Source organism: Procambarus clarkii, chromosome 16 (assembly GCF_040958095.1).
Source record: "Procambarus clarkii isolate CNS0578487 chromosome 16, FALCON_Pclarkii_2.0, whole genome shotgun sequence".
In the NCBI taxonomy this organism is placed as follows: Eukaryota; Metazoa; Arthropoda; class Malacostraca; order Decapoda; family Cambaridae; genus Procambarus; species Procambarus clarkii.
The window spans coordinates 17,179,968-17,206,456 of record NC_091165.1 but is presented as its reverse complement, the minus strand read 5'-3'; the positions used below and the strand labels follow the sequence as shown (position 1 = coordinate 17,206,456).

Sequence of the window (26,489 nt, the reverse complement as noted above, 5' to 3'; positions counted from 1 at the left end):
CGGTTTTGTTTACAATTATTGAAGACTTTGAGCTCCGAAGCATTGGGAAGGTGTTTATAACAATAACAACGTTTACCTGGGCAGTTTCGATGCTTGTAAATTATGAAATTAGTTCCTTAAGGAAACTTTTTATTAAGACTACTCCAATAGCTCGGCCGATAGTTTCGGCCTCATACGCGTGGGGTCCACGGTTCGAGTCTCCTAGAGCCCAGGTGCATGGAATGCTCGTAAATTGTTTTAATTGTAAATAGTTTAGACCAACCACTTGGGCTGGACGGTAGAGCGACGGTCTCGCTTCAAACAGGTCGGCGATCAATCGCCGACCGTCCGTGATTGGGCACCATTCCTTCCCCCCGTCCCATCCCAAATCCTTATCCTGACCCCTTCCCAGTGCTATATAGTCGTAATGGCTTGCTTTCCTCTGATAAGGCCCTCGTAAATTGTTTGATATAAACAAAGCCACCAAAGATTGGAGAAAATGTCCAGGTTTGTAAATAGACATCAATGCCTGTTGAATACCTGTCCCAGGTACACAATTACTGTTGGGGTGAAGAGAGGCGAACAGTTATAAGGAGAGACGCTCCAACCCGTCCTCACACTAGGCTGGGTAAAGCAGCGGCGTCCTCCTCAGACGCATTCGTCAATTTTTAACATACTGTGTATTAAAGATTGGTTGGATCTCGTATATAAATTATTGTACAGAAAAATTGTGTATAGTTAGGTGTAGGTTAGGTTAGGTGTTTGTTCTGTTGGCGATTATTTGTATTTGTAGTACGTGGGTGAAACATTTACAGCGTTGTGATTCGAACAAAATTCGTCAGTGATGCACTTGTTCCGGAAGTGTTCGAACGAAATCAGTTGAGTCGTGTGTAAACCGTTTTTCATTCATAAACAGGTTTGGTGGGTGTTTGTAATCACTTTTGAGTCTTTGTTTGGAGGACGGGCTGTAGCATTTATAGAATTGTGGTTCGAACAGAGGACATGAGCGAAGCACTTGTTCCGGAAGTGTTCGGACGTCATCAGTTGTCGTGTGTATACCGCTTTTAATTCATAAAAAGGGGGTTTGGCGGCTGGATTAACGAGCTTAGATCTTTGATTGCGAGGACGGGTTAGACGCCCAGACGGCCCTTCCTGGCCAGGACTCGAACCTAGACAGGTATCTCCCCAGGCGCAGCACGACTGGGTTACAACTGTGCCACTAAGAACGTTGATATAATAACTTTTTCCTTCACTGTAGTAGATTGTCGCCGCTCCACGCCCGGGTGACGCCCACAGGGAGGGTGACGTAGAGAGTTCGTTATTGGTATATCAAAACCTCCTTTTGCTCGAGTTAGTCTTGCCTGTTGGTGCTCGAGTTAGTATTGCCTGTTGGTGCTCGAGTGTGGAGTAGACCACCACAACACACCTATTCCGAGGCGGCTTCGGTGAAGCGTGTAACCTGTCCGGTCAGTTCCCGTCGGTTCTCCTAGTTGGCGTGATGGGACGTGAATAGCGTCATCGCTTATCATGACGCTTTTGTTTTAAACATCATGAAAGTTCAGCTTGAACCTTGATCTTGTTCTTTTTTAACCTTGATCTTTTCATAGCGATACAAGTATTAAAACTTTAAAATATTAATTTGCACAACTTAAGCAGTATTAGGACAATTACAACATAACCTGAAATAAATTTCCCTATTATTGTTAATCCTCTTATATTACTGTACCAAATAAACCTAAATTCTGGTCGATGATTAAATATCAAACTGAATGAGATGCCACGCGGCTTCCGCCCAGCAGTAGTGACCTGGAGGTAAACAGTGGTAGTGGGAAGGTATACACTAGTCTTCTACTTTCCCACTCAGATTAAAGTTAAACCCAGATAGTCACCGGTATCCAATCCCCGGTCGTCCAAGTCGTTGGGCATTATTCCTTAACCCCGTCCCATCCCAAACCCTTATCCTGACAGCTTCAAAGTGCTATATAGTCATAATGGCTTGGCGCTTTCTCCAAATAGTTGCCTTCTCCCTTCCCCCCCCCCATTCCCCCCATTTCCCCCCCCCCATTGCCCCCCCATTCCCCCCTCCCCCATACCCCCCCCATTCCCCCCTCCATTCCCCCCCCATTCCCCCCCCCCATTCCCCCCCCCCCATTCCCCCCCCATTCCCCCCCCCCCACACACACACACACACACACACACACACACACACACACACACGCACGCACGCGTAGAAATTACTATAGAGATAATAGGATAGAAAATGTTTATCCAAAACTATAAACGAAGAGTTCAGAAATGTATAGAAGGGAGTTTTTTTTACCTTTATTCCGCACGACGATCACAGGTGCCAGAGGTACCGTCTCGCAACCCGTCCAACTAATAGCACGTCGCATTTGGACGTATGCTTTACCAAAGGCCAAAAACTGTTGTACAAAAATGATAGCGGCTCGCGAATTTGACGTGATGTCCCGTTTCTGTTCGTAAGACCTCGGATGGGTTAGGTTCGGTCAGTTTAGTACGACAGTTTAATGACGTTGGGAGCGCTCGGGAGGACGGGCTGGGTGGAGGGGGACTTGGCTCGGGTGCACTACGACTTTATAGTTAATCTGCAAAAGATGTTTCAGGAACACACTGTATTATTACTGTTTCCGGTATTCTAGTAAAGAGGACTATTTACAGTCTCCGTGGTGTAGTGGTAAGACACTCGCCTGGCGTTTCGCGAGCGCTATGTCATGGGTTCGTATCCTGGCCGGGGAGGATTTACTGGGCGCAATTCCTTAACTGTAGCCTCTGTTTAACGCAACAGTAAAATGTGTACTTGGATGAAAAAACGATTCTTCGCGGCAGGGGATCGTATTCCAGGGACCATAGGATTAAGGACCTGCCCGAAACGCTACGCGTACTAGTGGCTGTACAAGAATGTAACAACTCTTGTATATATATATATATATATATATATAAAAAGTCAGTGTCTTGGTTCTGCCAACCACAAGAGTTGTTGTTGTTGTTTTAACATTAGCGACTTGGAAAAAGTTCCAAGTAGCACGGGCTATGGTGAGCCCGTAGTGGACTTCACAAGACTTTACTGGAGTGATTGGAGACGCACCCGAGTGAGACGAGATGGGGGGGGGGGGATTTTACAGGCTGAGGGAGAGTTAACCTGTCAGGTCCCAGCAGCAGGTCCAATCAAATGGTTCACTTAGTTATAGGTCGTAAGAAGACCCTTGGAAGAGGTAGTGGGGTAGGGGCGTAGAACTATTCACCCCATGGGTAGACCTCGTTCAACATGGGTTGTATATTTTTGAGTGGTCACACCCACTCATCGCATTATAAAAAAAACTAATCACGGAAATCTACCTTATCATCTGATGGTATACAGGAATTTACTCGAAACGAGATTATGACGACTATTTGCAATTTGTGCACAGGTGGAAGTGTCAAGCAGCCAATGACCATCATGGATAGTACTGGCCTCAGTGTTTGGTCTAAGTCACGTGTGGTTCACTTAATTTGAGAGTGAGCGAGTCCACAATTATTTGTTTGTGATCACTACTTTTGTTTGCGAAAATATTCGTAGAACTTCATGGGACTCGTTTGTCTCCACAGTAAATTAATCTCTTACTCCTCCACCAATTACAAGGCTTGGGGCTAAATTGGCTAATCAACTTTTGGCGAGCCCCACATGCTGTCGCCCTGAGAGCATGAACAGGCCACCACAACACTCCAGGGAGTTATTTTAGTTCTCCAGCAGAAAACGTTAACAATAACATTCAATATATTGTGATTCGAAGCTTACCAAGGGGGGGGGGGGGCGGCGGCACTAATCTTCCTGCGCAGGCGATGAGTCACAATAACGTGGCTGAAGTATGTTGACCAGACCACACTAGAAGTTGAAGGGATGACGACGTTTCGGTCCGTCCTGGACCATTCTCAAGTCCAGAATGGTCCAGAACGGACCGAAACGTCGTCGTCCCTTCAACTTCTAGTGTGTGGTCTGGTCAACTAATCTTCCTGTTAATTATAACCAATAAGAGGGAGTGGTCTCGACAGGTTGGTGATCGTTTATCATATTACTTATCTCAACGTACCGGGAATATAACGTTCTGGCGTCCAACTTGCGCCCCAGCATTATAAATTCGTGCCCAGCAAGCAGAGACGAACAGTGTCAGCCCGATATGGTACCTCGAACGTGAATCTTTGCGAATGTGTTCTACTGTATCATTCTCGTGGAATTCTCCCGGAATTCTCCCTCTGCGACACGTTTGCCTCCAAGCTGCATCTAATGAATCTTTTCTACATGAGCACAGAAGCAAGGGCTTCTTCGGTATCTTGTGCATTAATCTCGTATGTTATTTATCTACTAGAAACGAACTATGGATACAGTGCAAGAATTTCGCATATTTTATCCTTAGCAATATGATTTGCTATTTCATGCAGCGTGAGTTTTGATTTATATCTACATGGCTCAGTTGTTTTCAGTCTAAGAAGTAATGTTGTAATGTTTCCCCTGTTTTTGTCCACACACTTTACTTCATCTAGATCACTGTACAAGCCGACCTGCCAGACACACCTATAGCAAGGTCGTATTCGAGCTGTGACAGTCTGCAAGTCGGCTGTTACTTGCCCCATACACACGTTTAGTTTGACACGTCTGTGATAATCGATGGATCTGTAAGTTCCTATTTGCTTTCTTCAACTTTTCTTAAAAATCGTGTACGTGTTCCCGTCTAATGGCACTTTTAGGTTATATTTAACCCAAGATTACGTTTGACATTGTCACTATTTAAAGCAAGTCAGCAGGGCATGAAGTTGCGTTCATGGAGTCCAGTGTGAGCGGGAATCAGCATCAGTTTTAACTTTGACCCCTTTATTAAGTATGTGTAAACATGTCTTCAGAGACGAGCAAGTTAGAATTTGAATGTAAGCTATTTAATGCTAATAATCGGGAAAAGGGAGTTTGAAGTAATTAGGCTGTCTACCGCAGTACTTTCAGAAATTTTGAGTGCTACCACAGCAGCCAACAGTCCATTACAGTGTGGAGGTACAGTTACTGACTTTTCAATATCCTTGCACCAGACTGGGGAACAATAACAGCACTTCCCGCCCTCCCTGAAGCCGTATTGAGTGCTCCGTCAGCGCATGTGGTCTGTGTTGTTTTTAGTTTGTGTTGCAGGGCGCTTAATTTAGCAGCAAGCTGAGCCTCAAGGTTGTGTGCGATTAATTTCTTGGTGGTGTATGCAGGCGTCAGCATGTCTAAAGGTACTGTCTGGCAGGATGGTAAAGTGCTGCGCTTTTTCATCTTTAAATACATCATGCAGTCCCAACGTGTTTCGAGTTCACTTCCTCTTCCCTACCCGGTGGGTTTGGTAGGATGCATCTGACTCGCATCATGTTGGCCAGTTCCATGGCTGTAATTAGTGCTTTCAACCTAACTGCTGTGTGGTTAGTTTGTGGTGTCAGTTGTTCCTAGATTTCTTTTCTCTACGAACCCTGCAGTTGTCTATTTTGTTTTGCTTACTCTAGCTATTTCCTTGGTGAGTGTGATATTAACAACATCACGGAACTTTTTTTTAATCCATTTAGACTCTCTAATTTCACTGCTTATGTATTCGAACAGTTCAACTGATAGATCGTTATTTTCATCATCACGCAGCTGCTTTAGTTCCAACATTTTATAATGATTTAAACAATTCTATCTTGAATGCTGTATTTAGGTCTTTCCGCATATTGAGAATTTTTTAGGTTAGTGGACCACCGAATATAATTTAGGGTTTCATTTTGCATTGTTCCGTCTGTTAATACTTTTGCCATGATGCTGGACTGAGGCTGATGCTCGAGTGTATCACACTATATATATATGCTCATTACATAATTTTTTAAATTATAATATTAACAGCGTATTCAGTACACAGTAATCACACTATCGTGATGCATCAACGCGCAAATCCACAGGAGCCGTGACGAGGCTTCCAACCTATGGGCTGGGTGTTCCCCGGTGCGCGCACTCCAGACGACTATGCCACGACGTGGTCAAGACTGTACCCTGCTACAGTTCTGAGAGCCTAGAGTCTGTCTTTACATTGATGTAATTTTTTTTTTTTTTACTACAGTTAAGGTGCAAAGGGGATTAAATGCAAAGATATTTGAAAGATAGGACAGTCTATTAGCACGTTGGCACTGTTCATTTTGCGACGCGCTTCATGCAGGTCGGCGTTCAATCCCCGACCGTCAAAGTGGTTGGGCACTATTCCTCTCCCCGTCCCATCCCACATCCTTATCCTGACCCCTTCCCAGTGCTATGTGGTCGTAATGGCTTAGCGCTTTCTCCTGAACATTCCCTCCCCCTCCCCCCAGGGGGACCCCGATAACCCAAGTTCACGCCTCCTGACCCCGACAATGGGAATTATACACAAATATACCAAACCGGTTAGAGGATGTTTTCGTATGTCACAGCGTCCCTCCCGGAGCCTGCTGACCCGGCTGGCTGCATGGTGGAGCGTTCCCTCCCTGGGAGGGGGGGAATGGGACGAACTACCACTAAGACAACATAAGTAGATACTGTTTAAACTTGCGGGACCTCGCGTGTCACGCTGCATTAGTCTTGAAGGTTTCCTTTGTATTTATCAATATGAAGGGATTGTTTATGATGTGGGAAGTGCCATGGATATATTGACTCCTGTGTCGTGGATTATGCCCCTCTCAGTGTTGGTGTATGTTAGTTTACCTCAACATTGCCTTGAAATTCATTCATCGCCTCCAGCCTTTCATCAATTTTGTAAGATTATTCACATTCACTTCAGTCTCATCTGAGAACTGGGTCGAATGCCACCTGCTCCAATTATCGTCTTCTTGGGATCACTATTAATTTCTGCTCTTTCTATTATTGCTTGTGTGCGCCCCCCCCCTACTACTCGTGTACTCTGGTATACCTGTCTATATGCACAGTTTACTATAATCTTAAACATAATCCAAAACCGAAGTAAACTTGCTGGTTGGTGAGCAAGCTATTGTGGTGGCCTTAATAACCCTCCCAAAGACTGACGAATCTTGCGTCAAACACACAAATAAAACCTAAACTCTGCTGGCAGCCTCCACTCGTGCGAGTCTTGTCCGCTGTTCCCCTCACCATATACTGTGCACCGGAGAAAGTTTTGTGTAGAGCGACAAAATATTTCCCTAAACTAACACTTTTGAAACTAGGAGTTTCCCTAAACACCTAATTGGTTTTATTGTGTAGCAAACAATCTACTAATCAACTAGGTATCAACCTCTTTTTCAAGACTAGGAAAGACTGGGGTCCTCGGTGCAAACACAATAAACAGGAGACGTCTAAAAAATTGAATCAAACTGAAGAGACTTTAATCAGGACTAATTCTTGATAATGGTTCAAGTTCAAGAAGCTACATTGTAGAACACAAAAGCACAATCTTTTTCACCATTAGGATCTCCTACCCGCCGAAGCCCTAGAACACAAAACAGAACTTTCCAGTTGGAAATAAAGCTGGGAAGCTCCAGAAATAATTAGCTGGCGGCTTTGACACGCCGCCACCTTCCTGTTCACGTAGTGGCCATTCGGTATTTGTATTTTTTTACCTAAACATTTATATTAGGTAAACGTTTCCCTCCTCGCCTACCCCCTAAAAATCTTGTAGTCGACTTTAAAATCATTCCTTCTCTCCTCCCTACTACTACGGCCCTTCCTCTTAACCATCTGCCAACTCGAACATCTTGGAGCGAGAGCCACGACCCACGGTTCGTCAACAAGAGTCGTGTGTACCGGGGTTCAGGCTGCTGCTGGTCGCTCCCACTGCCTCTCGCTCTTCGGGGAAATCGACCAATAAAAGCGTTTAGGAAGAAAAGTTTAACTCGTTACTACAAGAAGTTGCCAGCACTGTGTGGAAAGCTATTCTACTTTTATTGATACGGTGGTGCAGGCACATGTTAACAGATCGTGTGTGTACGTACTCGCCTAGTTGTGCTTGTGGGGGTTGAGCTCTGGTTCTTTGGTCCCGCCTCTACACTGTCAATCAACTTATGAACAGATTCCCGAGCCTACTTATCATATCCACCTCCATATTATATCCACATTTGAAACTGTGTATCGATTCTGCCTCCACCACACCACTGCCTAATACATTCCACCTGTTAACTACTGACACCGAAAAAATTCTTTAACGCCCCTGTGGCTCATTTGGGTACTCAGTCTCCACCTGTGTCCCCTTATTCGCGTACCACCCGCGTTACGGTTTATCCTTATCTACCCCTGTCAATTCCTTTGAAGTTTGTAGGTAGTAATCATCTCTCCTGTCTTCCAGTGTCGTGAGGTGCATTTCACGCAGCCTTTCCTCGTAACACGGGCCTCTTTGTTAGCACTAGCCTAGTGGCATACCTCTGAACTTTTTTCCAGCTTCGTCTTGTGCTTGACACGGTACGGGCTCCATGCTGAGGCCGCACACTCCAGGATTGATCTTACGTATGTGGTATACAAGGTTCTGAAAGATTCCTTACACAGGTTCTTGAAGGCAGTTTAGATGTTAGCCAGCCTTTCTTACGCCGCAGATGTTATTCTTGTTTAGTGTGCTTCAGGAGACAGGTTTGGTGTGATATCAACTCCCAGATCTTTCTCTGTCCGTTTCATGAAGGACGTCATCTCCCATTCAGTATCCTGTGTCTGACCTGTTTCTACTGCCTAATTTCATTAATTTACATTTACTCGGGTTGAACTTTAGTAGCCACTTGTTGGAACATTCATTGTTTGTCTAGGTCATCTTGTAGCCTCGTACTATCTTCTCCTGTCTTAATCATCCTTAAAGTTTTGCACCATCGGCAAACAATGAGAGGAACGAGTTTATTCCCTCTGGGAGATCATTTACAAATTAAAAACAGTATAGGTCCAAGGACTGAACCCTGCGCGACTCCAAAGGTGACGCCTTTCCAGTTTGAGACCTCACCCTTCAGTGACTCGCTATCTTCTTTTGCTTAGGTACTCCCTATCCAATGGAGTACCTTCCCTTTCACTCCTGCCTGCATCTCCAGCTTATGCACTAGCCTCTTGTGTGGTACTGTCAAAGATTTTCTGGCAATCTTAAAATATGCAGTCTGCCCACCCTTCTTTCTTGCCTGATTTTTGTTGGCCTGGTGGTAGAATTCAATTAATCCTGTGAGGCAGGACTTGCCATTCCTGAACCTATGTTGATGTGTTACGAAGTTCTTTTGCTCCAGATGTTCCACTAGCTTTTTTCGCACAATCTTCCCAACTTGCATGGTATGCAGGTTAGGGACACTGGCCTATAGTTCAGTACCTCCTGTCTATCCCCTTTCCTGTATATCGGGACTACATTAGCCGTCTTCCAAATTTTTGGCGGTTAACCTGTTACCAGTGACTTGTTATACATCATGGAGTGGTAGGCACAGTGCTTCTGTTCCAGCTTTAGTATCCATGGTGAGATTCCATCTGGGCCTATAGCCTTTGTCACATCCAACTCTAGCAGAAGCTTCCTTACGTCCCCACTGGTAATAAGAAACTTATAATGGTGCCTGGTTAACTATTCCCCCTCTTATCTCTGGAACTTCTCCTTGCTCTAATGTGAAGACCTCCTGGAATTTCTTATTCGGTTTCTCGCACACTTCCTTGTCGTTTGTAGTGAATGTCTACCCCTATCCTCGGTTTCATTACCTGTTCCTTCACTGTTGGTTTTTCTCCTGATGTGGGATGACGTACTGGTCCTGAAGTACTGGTCCTGATGTCTTTGCCTTGCTTGCTGTGTCATTTTCATATTGTCGCTCTGCCTCTCTTCTCACCCTGATATATTCATTCCTGGCGCTCTGGTATCTTTCTCTGCTCTAGTGTCCTGTTATTTCTATAGTTTCTCTGTCCTTGTCACCATTCCCTTCCCCTGTCCCATCCCAAATCAGTATTCTGACCCCTTCCAAGTGCTATATAGTAGTAATAGTTTGGTGCTTTTCCCCTGATAATTCCCTTCCATGCCTTTGTACTTAGTTGCTTTGCTAGCTTACATCTTAGATTAAACCATGGGTTTCTTGTCTATTTATTTTTTTCCTTTTGGACCTCTGTTCCCAGTCTATCCTTCCGCGATTGATGTCCCCCATGAACAGATGGGATCAAATTCTACAGGCACCACCGGTTGCTCTCTCAATTAGTGTTAACTTCCATGTTTGTCATACTCCTGCCTGGATCTTCTGTCATTTGGTGGAGGGTTATATCACTGCTACTACTTTTCTTAGTCCTCTCACCGTCATGGTGCCTGTTATGAAGTCTCTGAACCCTTCGCAGCCCGGAATAACCATCTCCTCGAAACTAGATTCCTTTCTCATCAGTGTGAGTGTGTACGCGTACGCCAGAGGTTCACTTGGGTCTGGTGCACAGTTATTACCATGCATCTTCTTTCCTGTAATTTTTTCTTCAATACTCTTCCTCCACCTGGTACTTGCCAGAGAATCCGGGGGCGGGAATTACAGCTCCTTGTGCCTCGTTTTCTATACTTTGTACCTTATTTTGATTTCTCTAACCCGTCCTCCCAATAGCACGTTGCATTTTATGGTATACTTTACCTAAGGCTAAAAACTGTCGTGCTAGAAAATGGTGGCAGCTGGCAGAATTGACATCCTGCTCCGTTTTCTGTTCGTGAGTCCTTTGGTAAGGTTATCCTGAGATGATTTCGGGTCTTAGCGCCCCCGCGGCCCGGTCCTCGACCAGGCTTCCTTTTTTGTTACACACCCCCCAGGAAACAGCTGTCTAACTCCCAGGTAACTATTTGCTGTTAGGTAACAGGGGCATCAGGGTGAAAAAAGACTTTGCCCATTTGTCTGCGCCTCCACCGGGGATCGAACCCGGAACCTCAAAACTACGAATCCGAAGCGCTGTCCACTCAGCTGTCAGGGTAGGGGTAATTAAGGCATTTTAGTACGACAATTTCTTGACGGTAAGAACGCTCGCGAGAACTGGCTCTTTAATGTCCGTATTTTGGTCCTTTTGCCATATTTTTTTCTTCCTTGCCTGATATTGGTGCGCCTCCTCTCTCGTCCCCGCGTGCCTCAGCCTCGCTTGTCTGGGATCCTCTTGAACGTGGTTTCGAACCCTCATCACGGCCCTTGTGGATTTGTTCTCCCTTCGTGTCTCGCCGTAGGGAACAAATTAAAGGCTAAATGTCCCCGCACTCCAACTTGTATCCGGGCACGCCTGCGGCCAGCCCGTCCTCTCAAGATTTCCACCAACGTAAAGAAACTCGAGAGTTAAAGTCCCCTCTCCTAACCTGCCAGAGACAGTACGTCAATGTCGCTAGCCGCTCCCATTTTCTAGTACAAAGATTACTTACCAAGAGTAAGATTTACGCCATGGGTAAAGTTTGCGTCAAAAAGCGACGCTGTATTAGAAGGACGGGTTGCAGGACCTGGCGGTCTTTGACGCACATTAGAGTATTTCAAATCGCCTTAAAGCTCCGTTGCTTGAGGTCTTCAGGCGAGGGAAGCTTCTCCCCATGTGTGTCCAGCACGTGTACCGTACGCTGTCTTGGTATGGTGTACCCCAGGGGACACGGCGGGGGTAGGGACAAGAAAGGATACATGTATCAATGCGAAAGTCGGTGAGCGGCTCATTCCCTGAATTCCTAAATTAGTTGAGACCATGAGTGGTGAGCACTTGGGACACCACCTCCGGTGCCTCCGGGCTAAACATAACTGTGATCGGTTACCTAATATTGAGAGTAAAGTGATTCGTGAGTAAATATTATAATAAGTAGCTGAACTCCGAATGTTCAAATACAAAAATACTGAGCCACACGGTATTGTCCTCTCCTGTTTTTAACTCTAATTCAAGACAAGTCAGTTTAGAGCAAATGTCTTCGCTGTACTAATACGGTGATGCTAATGTGGTGCCAGATTTATTATGAATGGCTGAATCAATATTAGTGTATGTCTGGGGTTTGTGTTGTAGTGACCAAGCAGTGGTGTTGTAGTGACCAGACGGTGGTGTGGTAGTCCACTACCACTGGTGGCGTTATACCACCAGTAATATCGCCTTTTAGAAGTTACCCTTCAAAATTTTCAGCGATTCCATATTGATAACTTGAGCAGCAGCAGCAGCAGCAGCAGCATTTTAAATTGGCCAATCCCACCTTCTATCTCGCGGCTTCCTGAGGGCCTCAAGTTGTCAAATTGGGCGATGATTGACTTGTAAGCAGGAAGTTGCAACGTTAATATGCAACAGTCTGATGGAATCTGCAGTTGGCGCCCATTCCCACCCTAATTGTAGGGAGCGGAGGACCTGGGTTGTCAGCGGGAAGTGCCAAGAAGTGCCGCTGCCATTTTTCGCTGTGCCACTCCTCTGACTGATGTCTTTTTTTATTGGATGCTGGCTGTACTGGTGTCGTCTCCTGTGTGATTTTAAAGCAAGGTTGGCGTGCGGGAGCTGCAACATACTGCAAAAGGTTGTTTGGGGAATCGATCCAGGAGTCGGCGTGTGTCGTCTTGTGACACCACTGCCCTTATCTTCCCAAATGAATCTAGTGGAACACATAATAGACAAGAACTCGTCGAGGTGGGTGGTGGTGTGCGTATATCAGGTGAGGAAGGGGGGGGGGTGTAAGAGATAAATATATGTAGTAGATATGATAGAGGGGAAATAGGTCGGGAGTTAGTACTTCAGACATTCGACGGTTAGAAAGGGTGGTTCCAAGAGCTAACTTCTCGATCCTACAGTAAGAAATAGTAAGTGTGCGCGCACTCACACTTAACACAATGTAAAGGAAGACATAAAAGAAAGGGAGAGAGATCCACACAGCCTACTGGACCTGGCCTTCCCCCAGAATGAGGAAGACATGGTAAGCATGAAGCACCAAATACCAGTGATGAGTGTGTGCTGGTATGTGACGACATGATCGAACTTATAACAGGATCCATTAGACATGTGGTCAGGGAAAGGAGTAGACTATAGAAAAGGAGTACATGAAAGTAAGACAATGTAGATGTACAATGGGAGGAAGAGCGTGGAGGGAAGACGGTCCAAGTATAATGATGGATCAAGGCAAACTGAGATGCATAGAGGTAGAAGTGTTACCAACAATAGGTGGGAAAGACTATAATAAACCATGGTTTGTTAGACGGTGTCAAGAAGCAAAAACAAAAAGCACGAGGGAGTGGAAGAAATGTGTCAAAGGACAGGAAACCCGGAATGGATGAAACAGGGCTGGGGACGAATTCGTAAATATACCAAAAATGTCGGAAATAAACTGAAAATTATGATGGATCTAAAACTAGGACGCGACCAACAACTCCTCCATGATCATATAAGAAGGAAAATGACAGTGGAAGACCTAGTGACTAGGTGACGGAAATGGCGAGGCGAGAATACAGGAAATAAGGCAACTTGTAACTTGATGCCAGCTTCCCTGGAGTGTTCACAACTGAACCTGAACCGTCCTCAGTGGTAGGTGGAGGTTACCCTAGATGACACACCATTAAATGTTGAAGTAACGGCAGAGGAAGTAAGGAATCGACTAGCATCACTAGACGAAACTAAAGCTATTGGACCAGACAACGTATTACCCTGGATGTTAGAGCAACATCATAGGCCCTCAACGTGCCTCTAATGTTGATCTTTAATGAGTTGCTTACTCATTCCCAACCTTAATTCCCAACCTTACTCATGGGCTAATTCCCAACTGTTGGAAGGAGGCAAATAAGGTACAAATTTACATGAAAGGTGATAGAGAAAACGCACTTGACTACACACCAGTGTCACTGACGAGCATCCCCTGCAAACTACTCGAAAGAATAAAGATAAGATTAGTTACACACCTGGAGATAATTTGATGTGTAAATAAACATCAGTATGGCTTTAGGGGAGGAAAATCGTGCGTGGTGAACCTACAAGAGTTCTATGATAAAGTAGGGAAAATAAGGCAGTGCAGAAGGATGGTTGTAGAAACAAACAAATTACTTTCATTATTTTGACAGTAGACATGATGGGAAGGTCTTTTAGACAACCAGCGGGTGGAAAATCAGGGTCAAAGAGCTAGTGCTCGATCCTGCCGACATAAATAGGCGAGTTCATACACAACACCACACGGACGTCAGAACACAATGCAGCCAACTCCCAGGTACCTATTTATTGCTTGGTGAACCGAGGTATCAGTTGAAAGAAACGCTCCCCATTTGTCCCGGGCGGGAATCTACCCAGATTCCGCGGTGGACTGCGAATCCTGAATGCTATCTGCTCACAGCCCGTCCTCCAAAGCCCAAACAGTGATTCCACGCACCCGCCAAACCCCCTGGTGTTTATGAATGAAAAACGGTTTACACACGACTCTCAACTGTTGACGTTCGAACACTTCCGGAACAAGTGCTTCACTGACGACTTTTGTTCGAACCACAACGCTATATATGCTTCACTCACGTACTACAAATAATCGCCAACAGAACCTAAAACACCTAACCTAACCAATGCCTATATATATATATATATACACAATATACTAATATAATATTAATTGCGAAAATTCCAGTTTTGAAAGAACAGCTTGTTAAAATAAGTGCGCCTGTGGGGTCGACCGCCGAATGGAATGGATTTAGTGTCGAGGACGGGTTGTCAGCGGTCGACCCCACTGACGCATTTATAAATTTTAACATTCTGTTCATTCAAAGCAGGAGTTTTCTCAAATATAAATTATTGTAATAGCATATTGTGCATATATATATAAAGGCATTGGTTAGGTGTTTAGGTTCTATTGGCGATTATTTTTATTTGCTGTACGTGGGTGAAGCATTTACAGCGTTGTGGTTCGAACACAGTTCGTGAGTGAAGCACTTGGTCCGGAAATGTTCGAACGTCAACAGTTGAGTGTAAAGTTTTTCATTCATAAACGGGGGTTTTGGCGGGTGCATGGAATCACATGTACATCTCTGTTTGGAGGACGGGCTGGTGTGTGAGTTCTTGACTCTGTGAAACGCTTACATTTTCAGTACATTAATCAAAGTTGCAGAAATGTGTAATTTCTAAACTTTTACTGGCGAAAGTTTGTCTAATTTGTGAAGAACAAATTTTGAGACTAGTGGTGATGTGTGTACACAACCCCGTTATGCAGTGGAAAGTTCTCAGGATAATATAGTTGACCAAGTAAACCAAAACGTGTGGATGGCCAGCGTGATGTTGCTGGTCGGCACGGGTCATCAGTTCACACGGAGGCACGTTACACAGGTGTACCCTTCATGGTGTGTATACACTGATTTTACCCTAGTACTGACCGTAGCTGAGGACTAAAGTATACACCTGCTGGTTGGTTCGTCAGGTCTCGTGGTGGCCTCGACACAACTTCCCAGATGCCTCAGTTCCAACACCAAACAAGTAAATACACTTCCGCCCACACATTTAGGGACGTGTGCAAGTGGAAAGAGCAAAAGTTTAATCTAGTTTAGGTGGAGAGGGAGAAGGAGCGGGGGGGGGGGGGGGGTTACGTAATAACACCCACGATACTCGCCGTACGTCACACCACACGACTGGCCGGTGTTTACGCCTCTCCTCCCCACTCCAGGGACGCCTCCCCGTCCGCTGGCAAACTTTGTGATGAAACCGATATATATATTTTAGTTTTCCAATATAACCAGCAATTGGAACGTAGCAGACTTTCCAGAACAACTTTGTTCTTGGTCGAAAATTCCCATAAACATTAATGTAAATATAATTTTAGCGAGAATTTAACGGCCTAAAAGTACAGGGTTGACTAATACCGAGGACGACTATGCCAACGACGTGGATTGTGAGGTCGTGCAGTACACGACCTCCTTCCCCCTGACAGTTGAGCGTGAGGGGGGGGGGGGAATCTTCAGCTTTATATAGCACTTGGAAAAGTATGTGAAGACTTGGACACGATGACGGGGGAGGAGGAGCGGTGCCTAGCCATTTAGATCATCGGGGGTAGAACATCGATCCTGCAAGAGCATGACTTGGTGTGGAGGACAGGTCATCCTGGGTTCATGTCACACTGCGGAGTGGCAGGAAAGTTCGACCTTGGCTGGTATCGTCATCCTGTTAATTTATACGTTTATTTACGAACGTTACAGATCACTGAACTTATTACCGCAGACTACAGTGTAAGCCAATATTCTTAGTGTATGGCAGAAGACTACACTGTTGTGGGATGGCTCGCCTCCCTGGTAGACGGGTCGTTCCCCTCGCTGGGGCTGTGGACGTGTAGGATGGGCGAGTTTTGCCACATGAGGGGGCGAGGGTGACGGGTGATCATGCCTCATGTGAGGGGGGGGGCGAGGGTGACGGGTGATCATGCCTCATGTGAGGGGGGGGGCGAGGGTGACGGGTGATCATGCCTCATGTGAGGGGACGAGGGTGACGGGTGATCATGCCTCATGTGAGGGGACGAGGGTGACGGGTGATCATGCCTCATGTGAGGGGGGGGGCGAGGGTGACGGGTGATCATGCCTCATGTGAGGGGGGGGGGGCGAGGGTGACGGGTGATCATGCCTCATGTGAGGGGGGGGGGCGAGGGTGACGGGTGATCATGCCACATATGAGGGGACGAGGGTGACGGGTGATCATGCCCAACACATGATAACTAAGCCACCCAGGGGCAGGTTACCGTCCGCTGCTGGGACAAACACTACACCAGAGGAATAATGCACTCCACAAGACATCTGTGCAACGCATTGATATTTTTTTGTAGTTTATTTTCCTATAAAAAGCACACAAGATTTACAATAGGACAGAAGTAAACCTAATAACGTGAACACAAACGACATAAGTGAACAATCAGAGGAACAAATTTACAAAACAGGTCAAAGAGAACTAGTTAAACTACAATTTACAACAAGTAACTGAATTATTGTATTCCAAGAACATTTGATGCCACGGAACCAAACGGGAACAGTTCATACAGGAGTGACAAACATGGACAAGAAAAGCAGGTGGTTTAGAGTATAACAATTACAATCCATGGTGTCATAATACACGTACACAAATTAAAATAGTAATTAAAATTCAAAGAAATAAGCCGAAACACACGAAGGCTCGCGCGCACTGCTTTAAGTGTAGATATGATAGAGCCCAGTAGGCTCAGGAACCTGTCCATTGACCGTTGAGAGGCGGGACCAAAGAGCCAGAGTTCAACCCCCGCAAGCACAACTAGGCAAGTACAACTAGGTAAGTACACAGTGATAAAGACAATTCAGTACAAACTATACTAAAAGAGTGTACACAAGACAGTGCACGTAACTAGGCTAAAGCAACATGTACAGCTAGCCACGGAACCGACGCATTCCGAGGACTACCGCATGAAACACTTGTACAAAACACAAGACACTGAGACGAACATAAAACAGGGCAACACAAGTCACAAACACAACGTAATTTACAAAGGCTCACATTACGTACAATGGTTCTGCAGGTCACAACACCCTCCCCCACCACCAACCACCACACGTGTTCGTCACTAACACCTGACAATTCCTGAAATTGTGGCCTTAAATTCTTCCGGAGCGTCACCTTCCACGGCCCGGACTTGACACCTCATGACTCTACCCCTACCACCACCTACTCCCCCGCCCCTACCACCACCTACTCCCCCGCCCCTCTACCACCACCTACTCTCTCCACCGCCCCTCTACCACCACCTACTCTCTCCACCGCCCCTCTACCACCACCTACTCTCTCCACCGCCCCTCTACCACTACCTACTCTCTCCCCCGCCCCTCTACCACCACCTACTCTCTCCCCCGCCCCTCTACCACCACCTACTCTCTCCCCCGCCCCTCTACCACCACCTACTCTCTCCCCCGCCCCTCTACCACCACCTACTCTCTCCCCCGCCCCTCTACCACCACCTACTCTCTCCCCCGCCCCTCTACCACCACCTACTCTCTCCCCCGCCCCTCTACCACCACCTACTCTCTCCCCCGCCCCTCTACCACCACCTACTCTCTCCCCCGCCCCTCTACCACCACCCACTCTCTCCCCCGCCCCTCTACCACCACCCACTCTCTCCCTCGCCCCTCTACCACCACCCACTCTCTCCCCCGCCCCTCTACCACCACCCACTCTCTCCCCCGCCCCTCTACCACCACCTACTCTCTCCCCCGCCCCTCTACCACCACCTACTCTCCCCCCCGCCCCTCTACCACCACCTACTCTCTCCCCCGCCCCTCTACCACTCCCCCCCCCCTACTCGCGGAACCAGGATACAATCGGGCCTCGGTTACAATTAGCTAAAGTTATTTCTTCACGAAAGCCAAAATGTTAAGAGAAATACTATGTGGGTGAACACCTGGCGGTGACACACGTCAATAAGCACCTCAGGTGCTCACCTGCACACTGACCTGCTCATGTTAAGTGTTACACGAACTAATAAATCCCTTAATCTCATTACCCAATTAAGTGATGCAAAACAACTTCGGTAAGTACATCAAACGTACAGTAGATTGCGTTGCAATGTTAGCTTGCAACACTTTATTGTGAATTTACTGTACCGAATTAGAATATTGAAAGTGATGTAATTAAAATAGGAAATGCTATGAATCGGCCAGTCATATGTAGGCAGGTTAGTTAGCCAATCACAGAGCAGTACCGAGAGTGCTGCTAGCCAGTTAGATCGCGAGGAACCTCATAAGAGCTAAACAGAAACCTTGGAAGCAACATTACATCACCTGGAGCATGGCGGGATTTTTACCGCTGGGGCTGTATGACAGCATCCTGTGGCGTTGTTAAAGACCTTGGCAGGGGAAAGCCCAGACAAACGTTTTCTTGCCATGACGGCGAAGTGGCAACACGCGGAGTGAGTTGTGCTCTGGTCCGCTTGTGGCTCTGAAGTGCACTCGAAGCCGGCCACTGTGTGTGTACAAGTGGCCAATCACGACCTGTGGTCAGGCCCGGTGGATGACCAGTTGGTGGTGAGGTCCCGGGGTGTACGGTCGACCTAGACGCTCTCATAAACAAACCATCACTACGTCTACAGAGTAGATTATTTCGTCGGTCGAGACTACTATTACCGCCAGCTGAAGAGTCTTCATCCTCATTTTAACCGTGAAACTGTCAACAATTGGACGGCCTACAGTACGTCATTGACAGGTACATTATTTTTGTTTATGGCCCGTGTGGGATATTGTAGCGTTCTCTACAGTTTAGTACAGTCTACACCTGCCAGGCGTGATCACCACACCGGCGACACACATGTGTGAGGCGGGACACGAAATAGACGCTAGGGGTGTTTTGGTAAGTTTGGAGTATGTGGGTTGAAGGTGTGGGGAGGTGCCAGTGACTGTTCTTACAGGTGTTGTGGGAGGTGCAGATGGCTGTTATTACAGGTGTTGTGCCGAAGTATCCAGCCAACAAGGATACAGAGGTTACTCAGAGGGCGCCTGACAGCTGAGCGGACAGCACTTCGGATTCGTAGTCCTGAGGTTCCGGGATCGATCCCCGATGGAGGCGGAGACAAATGGGCAAAAAGTTTTTCACTGATGCTCGTGTTACCTAGCAGTAAATAGGTACCTGGGAGTTAGAAAGCTGCTACGGGCTGCTTCTTGGGGGAAGGGGATGTATAACAAAAAGGAGGCCTGGTTGAGGACCGGGCCGCGGGGACGCTAAGCCCCGAAATCATCTCGAGATAACCTACTCCCATCTATCCATCTGAATACACTGAGTGTGGGGCTCGTCCGGTGGTGTAGCCGTGGGGGGGGGGGCTCGTCCGGTGGTGTAGCGGTGTGGGGGGGGGGGCTCGTCCGGTGGTGTAGCCGTGGGGGGGGGGGCTCGTCCGGTGGTGTAGCGGTGTGGGGGGGGGGGCTCGTCCGGTGGTGTAGCGGTGTGGGGGGGGGCCTCGTCCGGTGGTGTAGCGGTGTGGGGGGGGGCCTCGTCCGGGGTGTAGTGGTGTGGGGGGGGGGGCTCGTCCGGGGGTGTAGCGGTGGGGGGGGGGGGGTTCGTCCGGGGGTGTAGCGGTGGGGGGGGGGGGGTTCGTCCGGTGGTGTAGCGGTGTGGGGGGGGGGTCTCGTCCGGTGGTGTAGCGGTGTGGGGGGGGGGGCCTCGTCCGGTGGTGTAGCGGTGTGGGGGGGGGCCTCGTCCGGTGGTGTAGCGGTGTGGGGGGGGGCCTCGTCCGGTGGTGTAGCGGTGTGGGGGGGGGCTCGTCCGGGGGTGTAGCGGTGTGGGGGGGGGGGGCTCGTCCGGGGGTGTAGTGGTGTGGGAGGGGGGGGCCTCGTCCGGGGTGTAGTGGTGTGGGAGGGGGGGGGCTCGTCCGGGGGTGTAGCGGTGTGGGGGGGGGGCTCGTCCGGGGGTGTAGCGGTGTGGGGGGGGGGGGCTCGTCCGGGGGTGTAGCGGTGTGGGAGGGGGGGGGGCTCGTCCGGGGGTGTAGCGGTGTGGGAGGGGGGGGCTCGTCCGGGGGTGTAGCGGTGTGGGGGGGGGCTCGTCCGGGGGTGTAGCGGTGTGGGAGGGGGGGGGGCTCGTCCGGGGGTGTAGCGGTGTGGGAGGGGGGGGCTCGTCCGGGGGTGTAGCGGTGTGGGAGGGGGGGGCTCGTCCGGGGGTGTAGCGGTGTGGGAGGGGGGGGGCTCGTCCGGGGGTGTAGCGGTGTGGGAGGGGGGGGCTCGTCCGGGGGTGTAGCGGTGTGGGAGGGGGGGGGCTCGTCCGGGGGTGTAGCGGTGTGGGAGGGGGGGGCTCGTCCGGGGGTGTAGCGGTGTGGGAGGGGGGGGCTCGTCCGGGGGTGTAGCGGTGTGGGAGGGGGGGGGCTCGTCCGGGGGTGTAGCGGTGTGGGAGGGGGGGGCTCGTCCGGGGGTGTAGCGGTGTGGGAGGGGGGGGCTCGTCCGGGGGTGTAGCGGTGTGGGAGGGGGGGGGCTCGTCCGGGGGTGTAGCGGTGTGGGAGGGGGGGGCTCGTCCGGGGGTGTAGCGGTGTGAGAGGGGGGGGCTCGTCCGGGGGTGTAGCGGTGTGGGGGGGGGGCTCGTCCGGGGGTGTAGCGGTGTGGGGGGGGGGGGGCTCGTCCGGGGGTGTAGTGGTGTGGGGGGGGGGGCTCGTCCGGGGGTGTAGCGGTGTGGGGGGGGGCTCGTCCGGGGGTGTAGCGGTGTGGGGGGGGGCTCGTCCGGGGTGTAGTGGTGTGGGGGGGGGCTCGTCCGGGGGTGTAGCGGTGTGGGGGGGGGCTCGTCCGGGGGTGTAGCGGTGTGGGGGGGGGGGCTCGTCCGGGGGTGTAGCGGTGTGGGGGGGGGGGCTCGTCCGGGGGTGTAGCGGTGTGGGGGGGGGGGCTCGTCCGGGGGTGTAGCGGTGTGGGGGGGGGGGGGCTCGTCCGGGGGTGTAGCGGTGTGGGGGGGGGCTCGTCCGGGGGTGTAGCGGTGTGGGGGGGGGCTCGTCCGGGGGTGTAGCGGTGTGGGGGGGGGCTCGACCGGGGGTGTAGCGGTGTGGGGGGGGGGGCTCGACCGGGGGTGTAGCGGTGTGGGGGGGGGGGCTCGTCCGGGGGTGTAGCGGTGTGGGGGGGGGGGGCTCGTCCGGGGGTGTAGCGGTGTGGGGGGGGGCTCGTCCGGGGGTCTAGCGGTGTCTGAATAAAATAATCATAGTAGCGCCACACTTTGTGAATACCACATGTAAAAGTTATATCTTTCACTTTGTTAGGATAGGTTAGGTTAGGATAGGTTCGATTTAGAGTAGCAAATTACATATTTGTGAATTTGCTCAGGTCTTCCATCCTCCTCGGCATGTCAGCGAGGTCGGCACGCCCTTAACTACCCCTCGTGCCGTGGATGACCCAAAACGCCTCCAACGGAACGAGCATTCTCGTGAGGGGTCAAATACTTCCAAGACAGTGTTATGCCACGTGGAAACACGGTTCACCATAATGTCTTGTGGCTGTGTAACGACTGTAGCGGCGTTAGGCCTTCATTTCTTTATTGAATTTGAAAGTTTATTTTGCGATCTCTCCAGCTCGCTCAACTTTACTTACACGAACGTATACATTAATATAAATGTCATAAAAGAAAGTGGCACTCGCATCACGTTGTTTCAGTTGGCACTGACGGGGGGGGGGGTGTATTGGATGCAATTAACCGGAAACTTTGACGGACTGTCAACTCGTACAAATAAGAACGGTAATAATTTATAATAATGGCTAGAAAATGGGGGGGGGAGGGGAAAGAATAATGGGATATAAGGATGGGGGCTATAATAAGTTGGATAAATAACGATGATGAGGTTAAGAGCTAAATGATAAACTAGGATAAATAACTAAATTTCTGTAAATGATTACTTTAACTAGTTGTGCTTCTCACTGTTGTATCCGGTCCTTCCTCCCCCCCCTGACTGGTCTACGGGTTTCACATCCAATTGTAATTTTTGTTTATATATATTTTTGATTCTTATTGGAGTATAAGTCCCTCGAACACTTGACCCGTTTTAGTGTCCTTTCCATAGTTGCATAGTCCCCATCACCGACAGTACTTTGAACTGTAGGTGATGGAGACAAGATGCAGGATGGGCAAGTGTCTCACCGCTTACCTTCACTCTCTAAGGTGCTCACTTCTGACCTCTTGTATCTCTGTTCTTGTCATTCCTGAACGTTTCCCGTGCTTAAGCTTTGCTTGCCTCTGTTAGGGTACCGGCGTTAATAGTGTCGGTACACTATTAATTCTGAGCATCGGTTGTCTACTCCTGGCATTTGTTGCTAGCAAGTATTTCTGAGTGAGCAAAGTCTTGGTGTTGTCAACCTGGCGGTGACGCGCGGTAATCCCGCCCTCATATTTCCTGTGCGTGCGTACTCGCCTAGTTGTGCTTGCAGGGGGTTGAGCTTTCTCTTTGGTCCCGTCAATCAACTGGTGTACGGATTCCTGAGCCTACTGGGCTCTATCATATCTCCATTTGAAACTGTGTATGGAGTCCGCCTCCACCACATCACTGCCTAATGCATTCCACCTGTTAATTACTAACACTGAAAGTTCCTTCTAACGTCCTTGTGGCTCATGTGGGTACTCGGTTTCCACCTGTGTCCCCTTGTTCGCGTATCACCCGTTTTAAACAGTTTATCTACCCTGTCAGTTCCTGAGAATTTTTTAGATAGTGATCATGTCTCCCCGGGATATCCTATCTTCCAGCGACATTAGGTGCATTTCTCGCAGCCTTTCCTCGTAGCTCGTGCCTCTTAGTTCTGGGACTAGCCTAGATATTATCATCTTTATTGACAATTAATTACATTTTTGCCTAATCTGAGGATTTCGATGAAGTCTTATTAAAGTGAGGATAATGCTAGTATTCACTGTCACGCAGGACAGAGGGTCATACATAAGACAATAGGTCTAAACTGTAGGCTGAAGCACATATATATCATGATTACAATCAATGTTTTAATGTGTGGATATGTGAAAACTTTCTATTGTACACTGCCACACAAGGGCAGGGATGGGTTCATAAGTGATGCAACTTGGAAGTAATATAAATAAAAATTGTTCATTCTTTAAAATGGACAAGCAAATTTTGGATAAATTGTTAGGATGTCGTCCAGAACACCTGATTCAATAAAATAGTTACACAGTTGGTGGTACAAGACGCCAGGAGGTCTAAAGTCCTGTACGGTTTCACATTCAACAATATAGTGTTCTAGTGAATGCATTAAAGGTTTATCACAGTTTACAATCTGAGTATTCTGGTAGTGGCTCAGCCTCACTAACCTGCCAGATGTGTGTATAGCCAAGGCGAATTCGCGCAATGACTACATCACATTGCCTGGTCCGGTTACTGTGCTGACCATACAAATACCTCTTATTACAAAACTTGTCATAACTTTTAATACTGCAGCTTTCAGGTCTCTGGGCATTTCTTAGTTCTTCTAAATCTGAATTAATTTCTTTAATTTGTTTCTAATTGCATTAGATAGTCCAGTCATAATCAATGTTTTCTTTCCTGCAAGCTTCATTGGCCAATCGATCTACAAAGTCATGTTTTCCAACTCCAACATGGGATGGGATCCACAGAAATTTTATACAAGTTATTATCATTGGCAAAAATTCCATTCTATTTAATATTACAAGCTACTTCCGACATACATTGTGATGGGTTATTTAAGGACTGCAGAGCACTTTTAGTCACAGAATATTAATCCACCACCATTGAGCTTAAGGTATTCAGTGGCTAGATAAATGCCTAATAGCTCGGTCTGTGTCGTGCTTGCCCAATTGTTCAATCTGTGTACATGATCATTTCATTTCCATGCAGGCGATGAGTCGCAATAACGTGGCTGAAGTATGTTGACCAGACCACACACTAGAAGTTGAAGGGACAACGACGTTTCGGTCCGTCCTGGACCATTCTCAAGTCGATTGTGATGAGGACAGGTAGGGACAGGCAATAAATAGGCAAGAGAGAGCTGAGGAGGAAAGTAAGGTGTAGGGGATAGTAGTAATAATGAGAACTGCAGAAGGCCTATTGGCCCATACGAGGCAGCTCCTATTATAACCACCGAAGGAGATAGTAATAGGAAAAACTATTTTTTTAAACGTTTGTTTCCAACAAACGTGACTTAACATAAGCTTACCCCTTCCATTTATCTTTCTTTTTCTTTCCTTTTCTTTCTCTCTCCTCCCTTTTTCTGTGCATTGTCTTCTCCTACGCTCCCTTGCTATCCTCTTCTTATTCCTATTACTATCTCCTTCGGTGGTTATAATAGGAGCTGCCTCGTATGGGCCAATAGGCCTTCTGCAGTTCTCATTATTACTACTATCCCCTACACCTTACTTTCCTCCTCAGCTCTCTTGCCTATTTATTGCCTGTCCCTACCTGTCATCACAATCCACAATCGACTTGAGAATGGTCCAGGACGGACCGAAACGTCGTCGTCCCTTCAACTTCTAGTGTGTGGTCTGGTCAACATTTCATTCCCTTTATATACTGCACATGTACAACCTGTTCTGCCAGTGCCCAACTGCACAGGGCCATCAGTAAAGGCATAGGATTCAGTCGGTTTGAGAATTTGAAGATGACTGTCAATAGCTTCTAATGTTACACAACTCAAAATTTCAGTGTTATGCATTTTTTACAATGATGGGGGTATAATGCAGAGATCTGCACATCTTTCTAAGGGGGGATATACTGAACAGTTTTATCAGGATTAAGAGACTCATTCAGTTTCAGAAGATTATAGGCACAACTACTACCTTACCTTGAGGTTACCTTGAGGTGCTTCCGGGGCTTAGCGTCCCCGCGGCCCGGTTGTCGACCAGGCCTCCTGGTTGCTGGACTGATCAACCAGGCTGTTAGACGCGGCTGCTCGCAGTTTGACGTATGAGTCACAGCCTGGTTGATCAGGTATCCTTTGGAGGTGCTTATCCAGTTCTCTCTTGAACACTGTGAGGGAGGGACTAAGCCACACACTGTAAGGAACTTTTTGCCGCGGATTGAGGGAACAGTCAGAATTGTTTAGAATGGATCTCAATTTAATTTGAATAGAGCTGGGGGGACCTTTATTTTTCAAAGTTCTGGTGCAAAACATTGTACTAAGTAGAACTATTCTTTCGTAAATTGAAAGTTTAGTTCCTTTCTCATGTTGACAGTTCTAGGACAACCCAGGATGCGCATGGCATCATTCTGTTCTACATCTAGGCCTTGTAATTATTTAGGAGAAAAATTAAGAAGATGCAAGGCATAATAATCAACAGATCGTATAAAGGCAATATATAAACTACGAGCATATTTGATGTTAATGCCAAATCCTTTGCCAACAAGAGTTTTGAGAGGTTTAAGACGCTAAAGTTTTTTGCGCAGGTTGCTGATGAGATTTGTATCATTAACCTCGACTCCAAGATATTTATAAGACCACGGTCTCCACGGGCACTCGATTAATAGTATAGTTAACATGAAGAGGAGGAGGGGAATAAGAACCCTTGTTTTATCAACAGATTATGAGGCCACATTCTACTACTTTCTTGGAGAATGCATCAAGTAACATTTGTAGCCTTGGTTTACTGTGTGCCATAATACAAATATCAGCATAACATATAACAGTTTCAGTAGGTTGTATAAGGTAGGTTATAGGTAGGTTGTATTTCAGTAGGTTGTGTTATGGATAAGTTTGTGCATAAGTATATTGAAGTGCATAGGGCTTAGGACACCACCTTGAGGTGTGCCTAGTTCGAATGCATCTGTTCTTGTACTTTTAACTCCTTTAAATACGACACTAGCACGCCTGTTGGATAGGTAGCTCTTTATCCAACTCAGATTACCTTTGATTCCAAATTCAGCAAGTTGCTCTAATATTATTTCGCCATTCGCTACATCGAAAGCTGACTTTAGGTCAAAAAGGCTGCCTGTGTCCCATCCTGGGAGTTTACAAAATATTCAGCAAAGCATGTTTGTGTGCTACACTTGGGCATGAACCCATATAGGTTAGGGGCCAGTTTTGCTTTGACCTGAAACATGACACGATTGAGAAAAATTCTCTCCAAGACTTTACACATGCAAGATGTAAGGGAAATGGGTCTGAATTTTTGAGTTAGGTTTATGAATTGGTATTATGAGACTTCGTGTCCATTTCTT

At 47.7% G+C, this 26,489-nt stretch overlaps 1 protein-coding gene across 6 annotated transcripts in view; it reads left to right on the top strand.

Annotated features, from left to right (window-relative positions):
* Positions 1-26,489, top strand: part of Nos (Nitric oxide synthase) — a 761,521-nt gene that overhangs the window by 318,055 nt on the left and 416,977 nt on the right. Inside the window, exon 1 of one of the 6 annotated variants that reach the window (XM_069325288.1) lies at positions 18,733-19,069. The exons of 4 other annotated variants lie outside the window; for them this stretch is intronic. The gene's annotated coding sequence lies outside the window, so the exon portion shown is untranslated. Of the gene's footprint in view, positions 1-18,732; positions 19,070-26,489 lie in introns of those variants that run through there. One more of the 6 variants, XM_069325291.1, reaches the window with a different exon arrangement.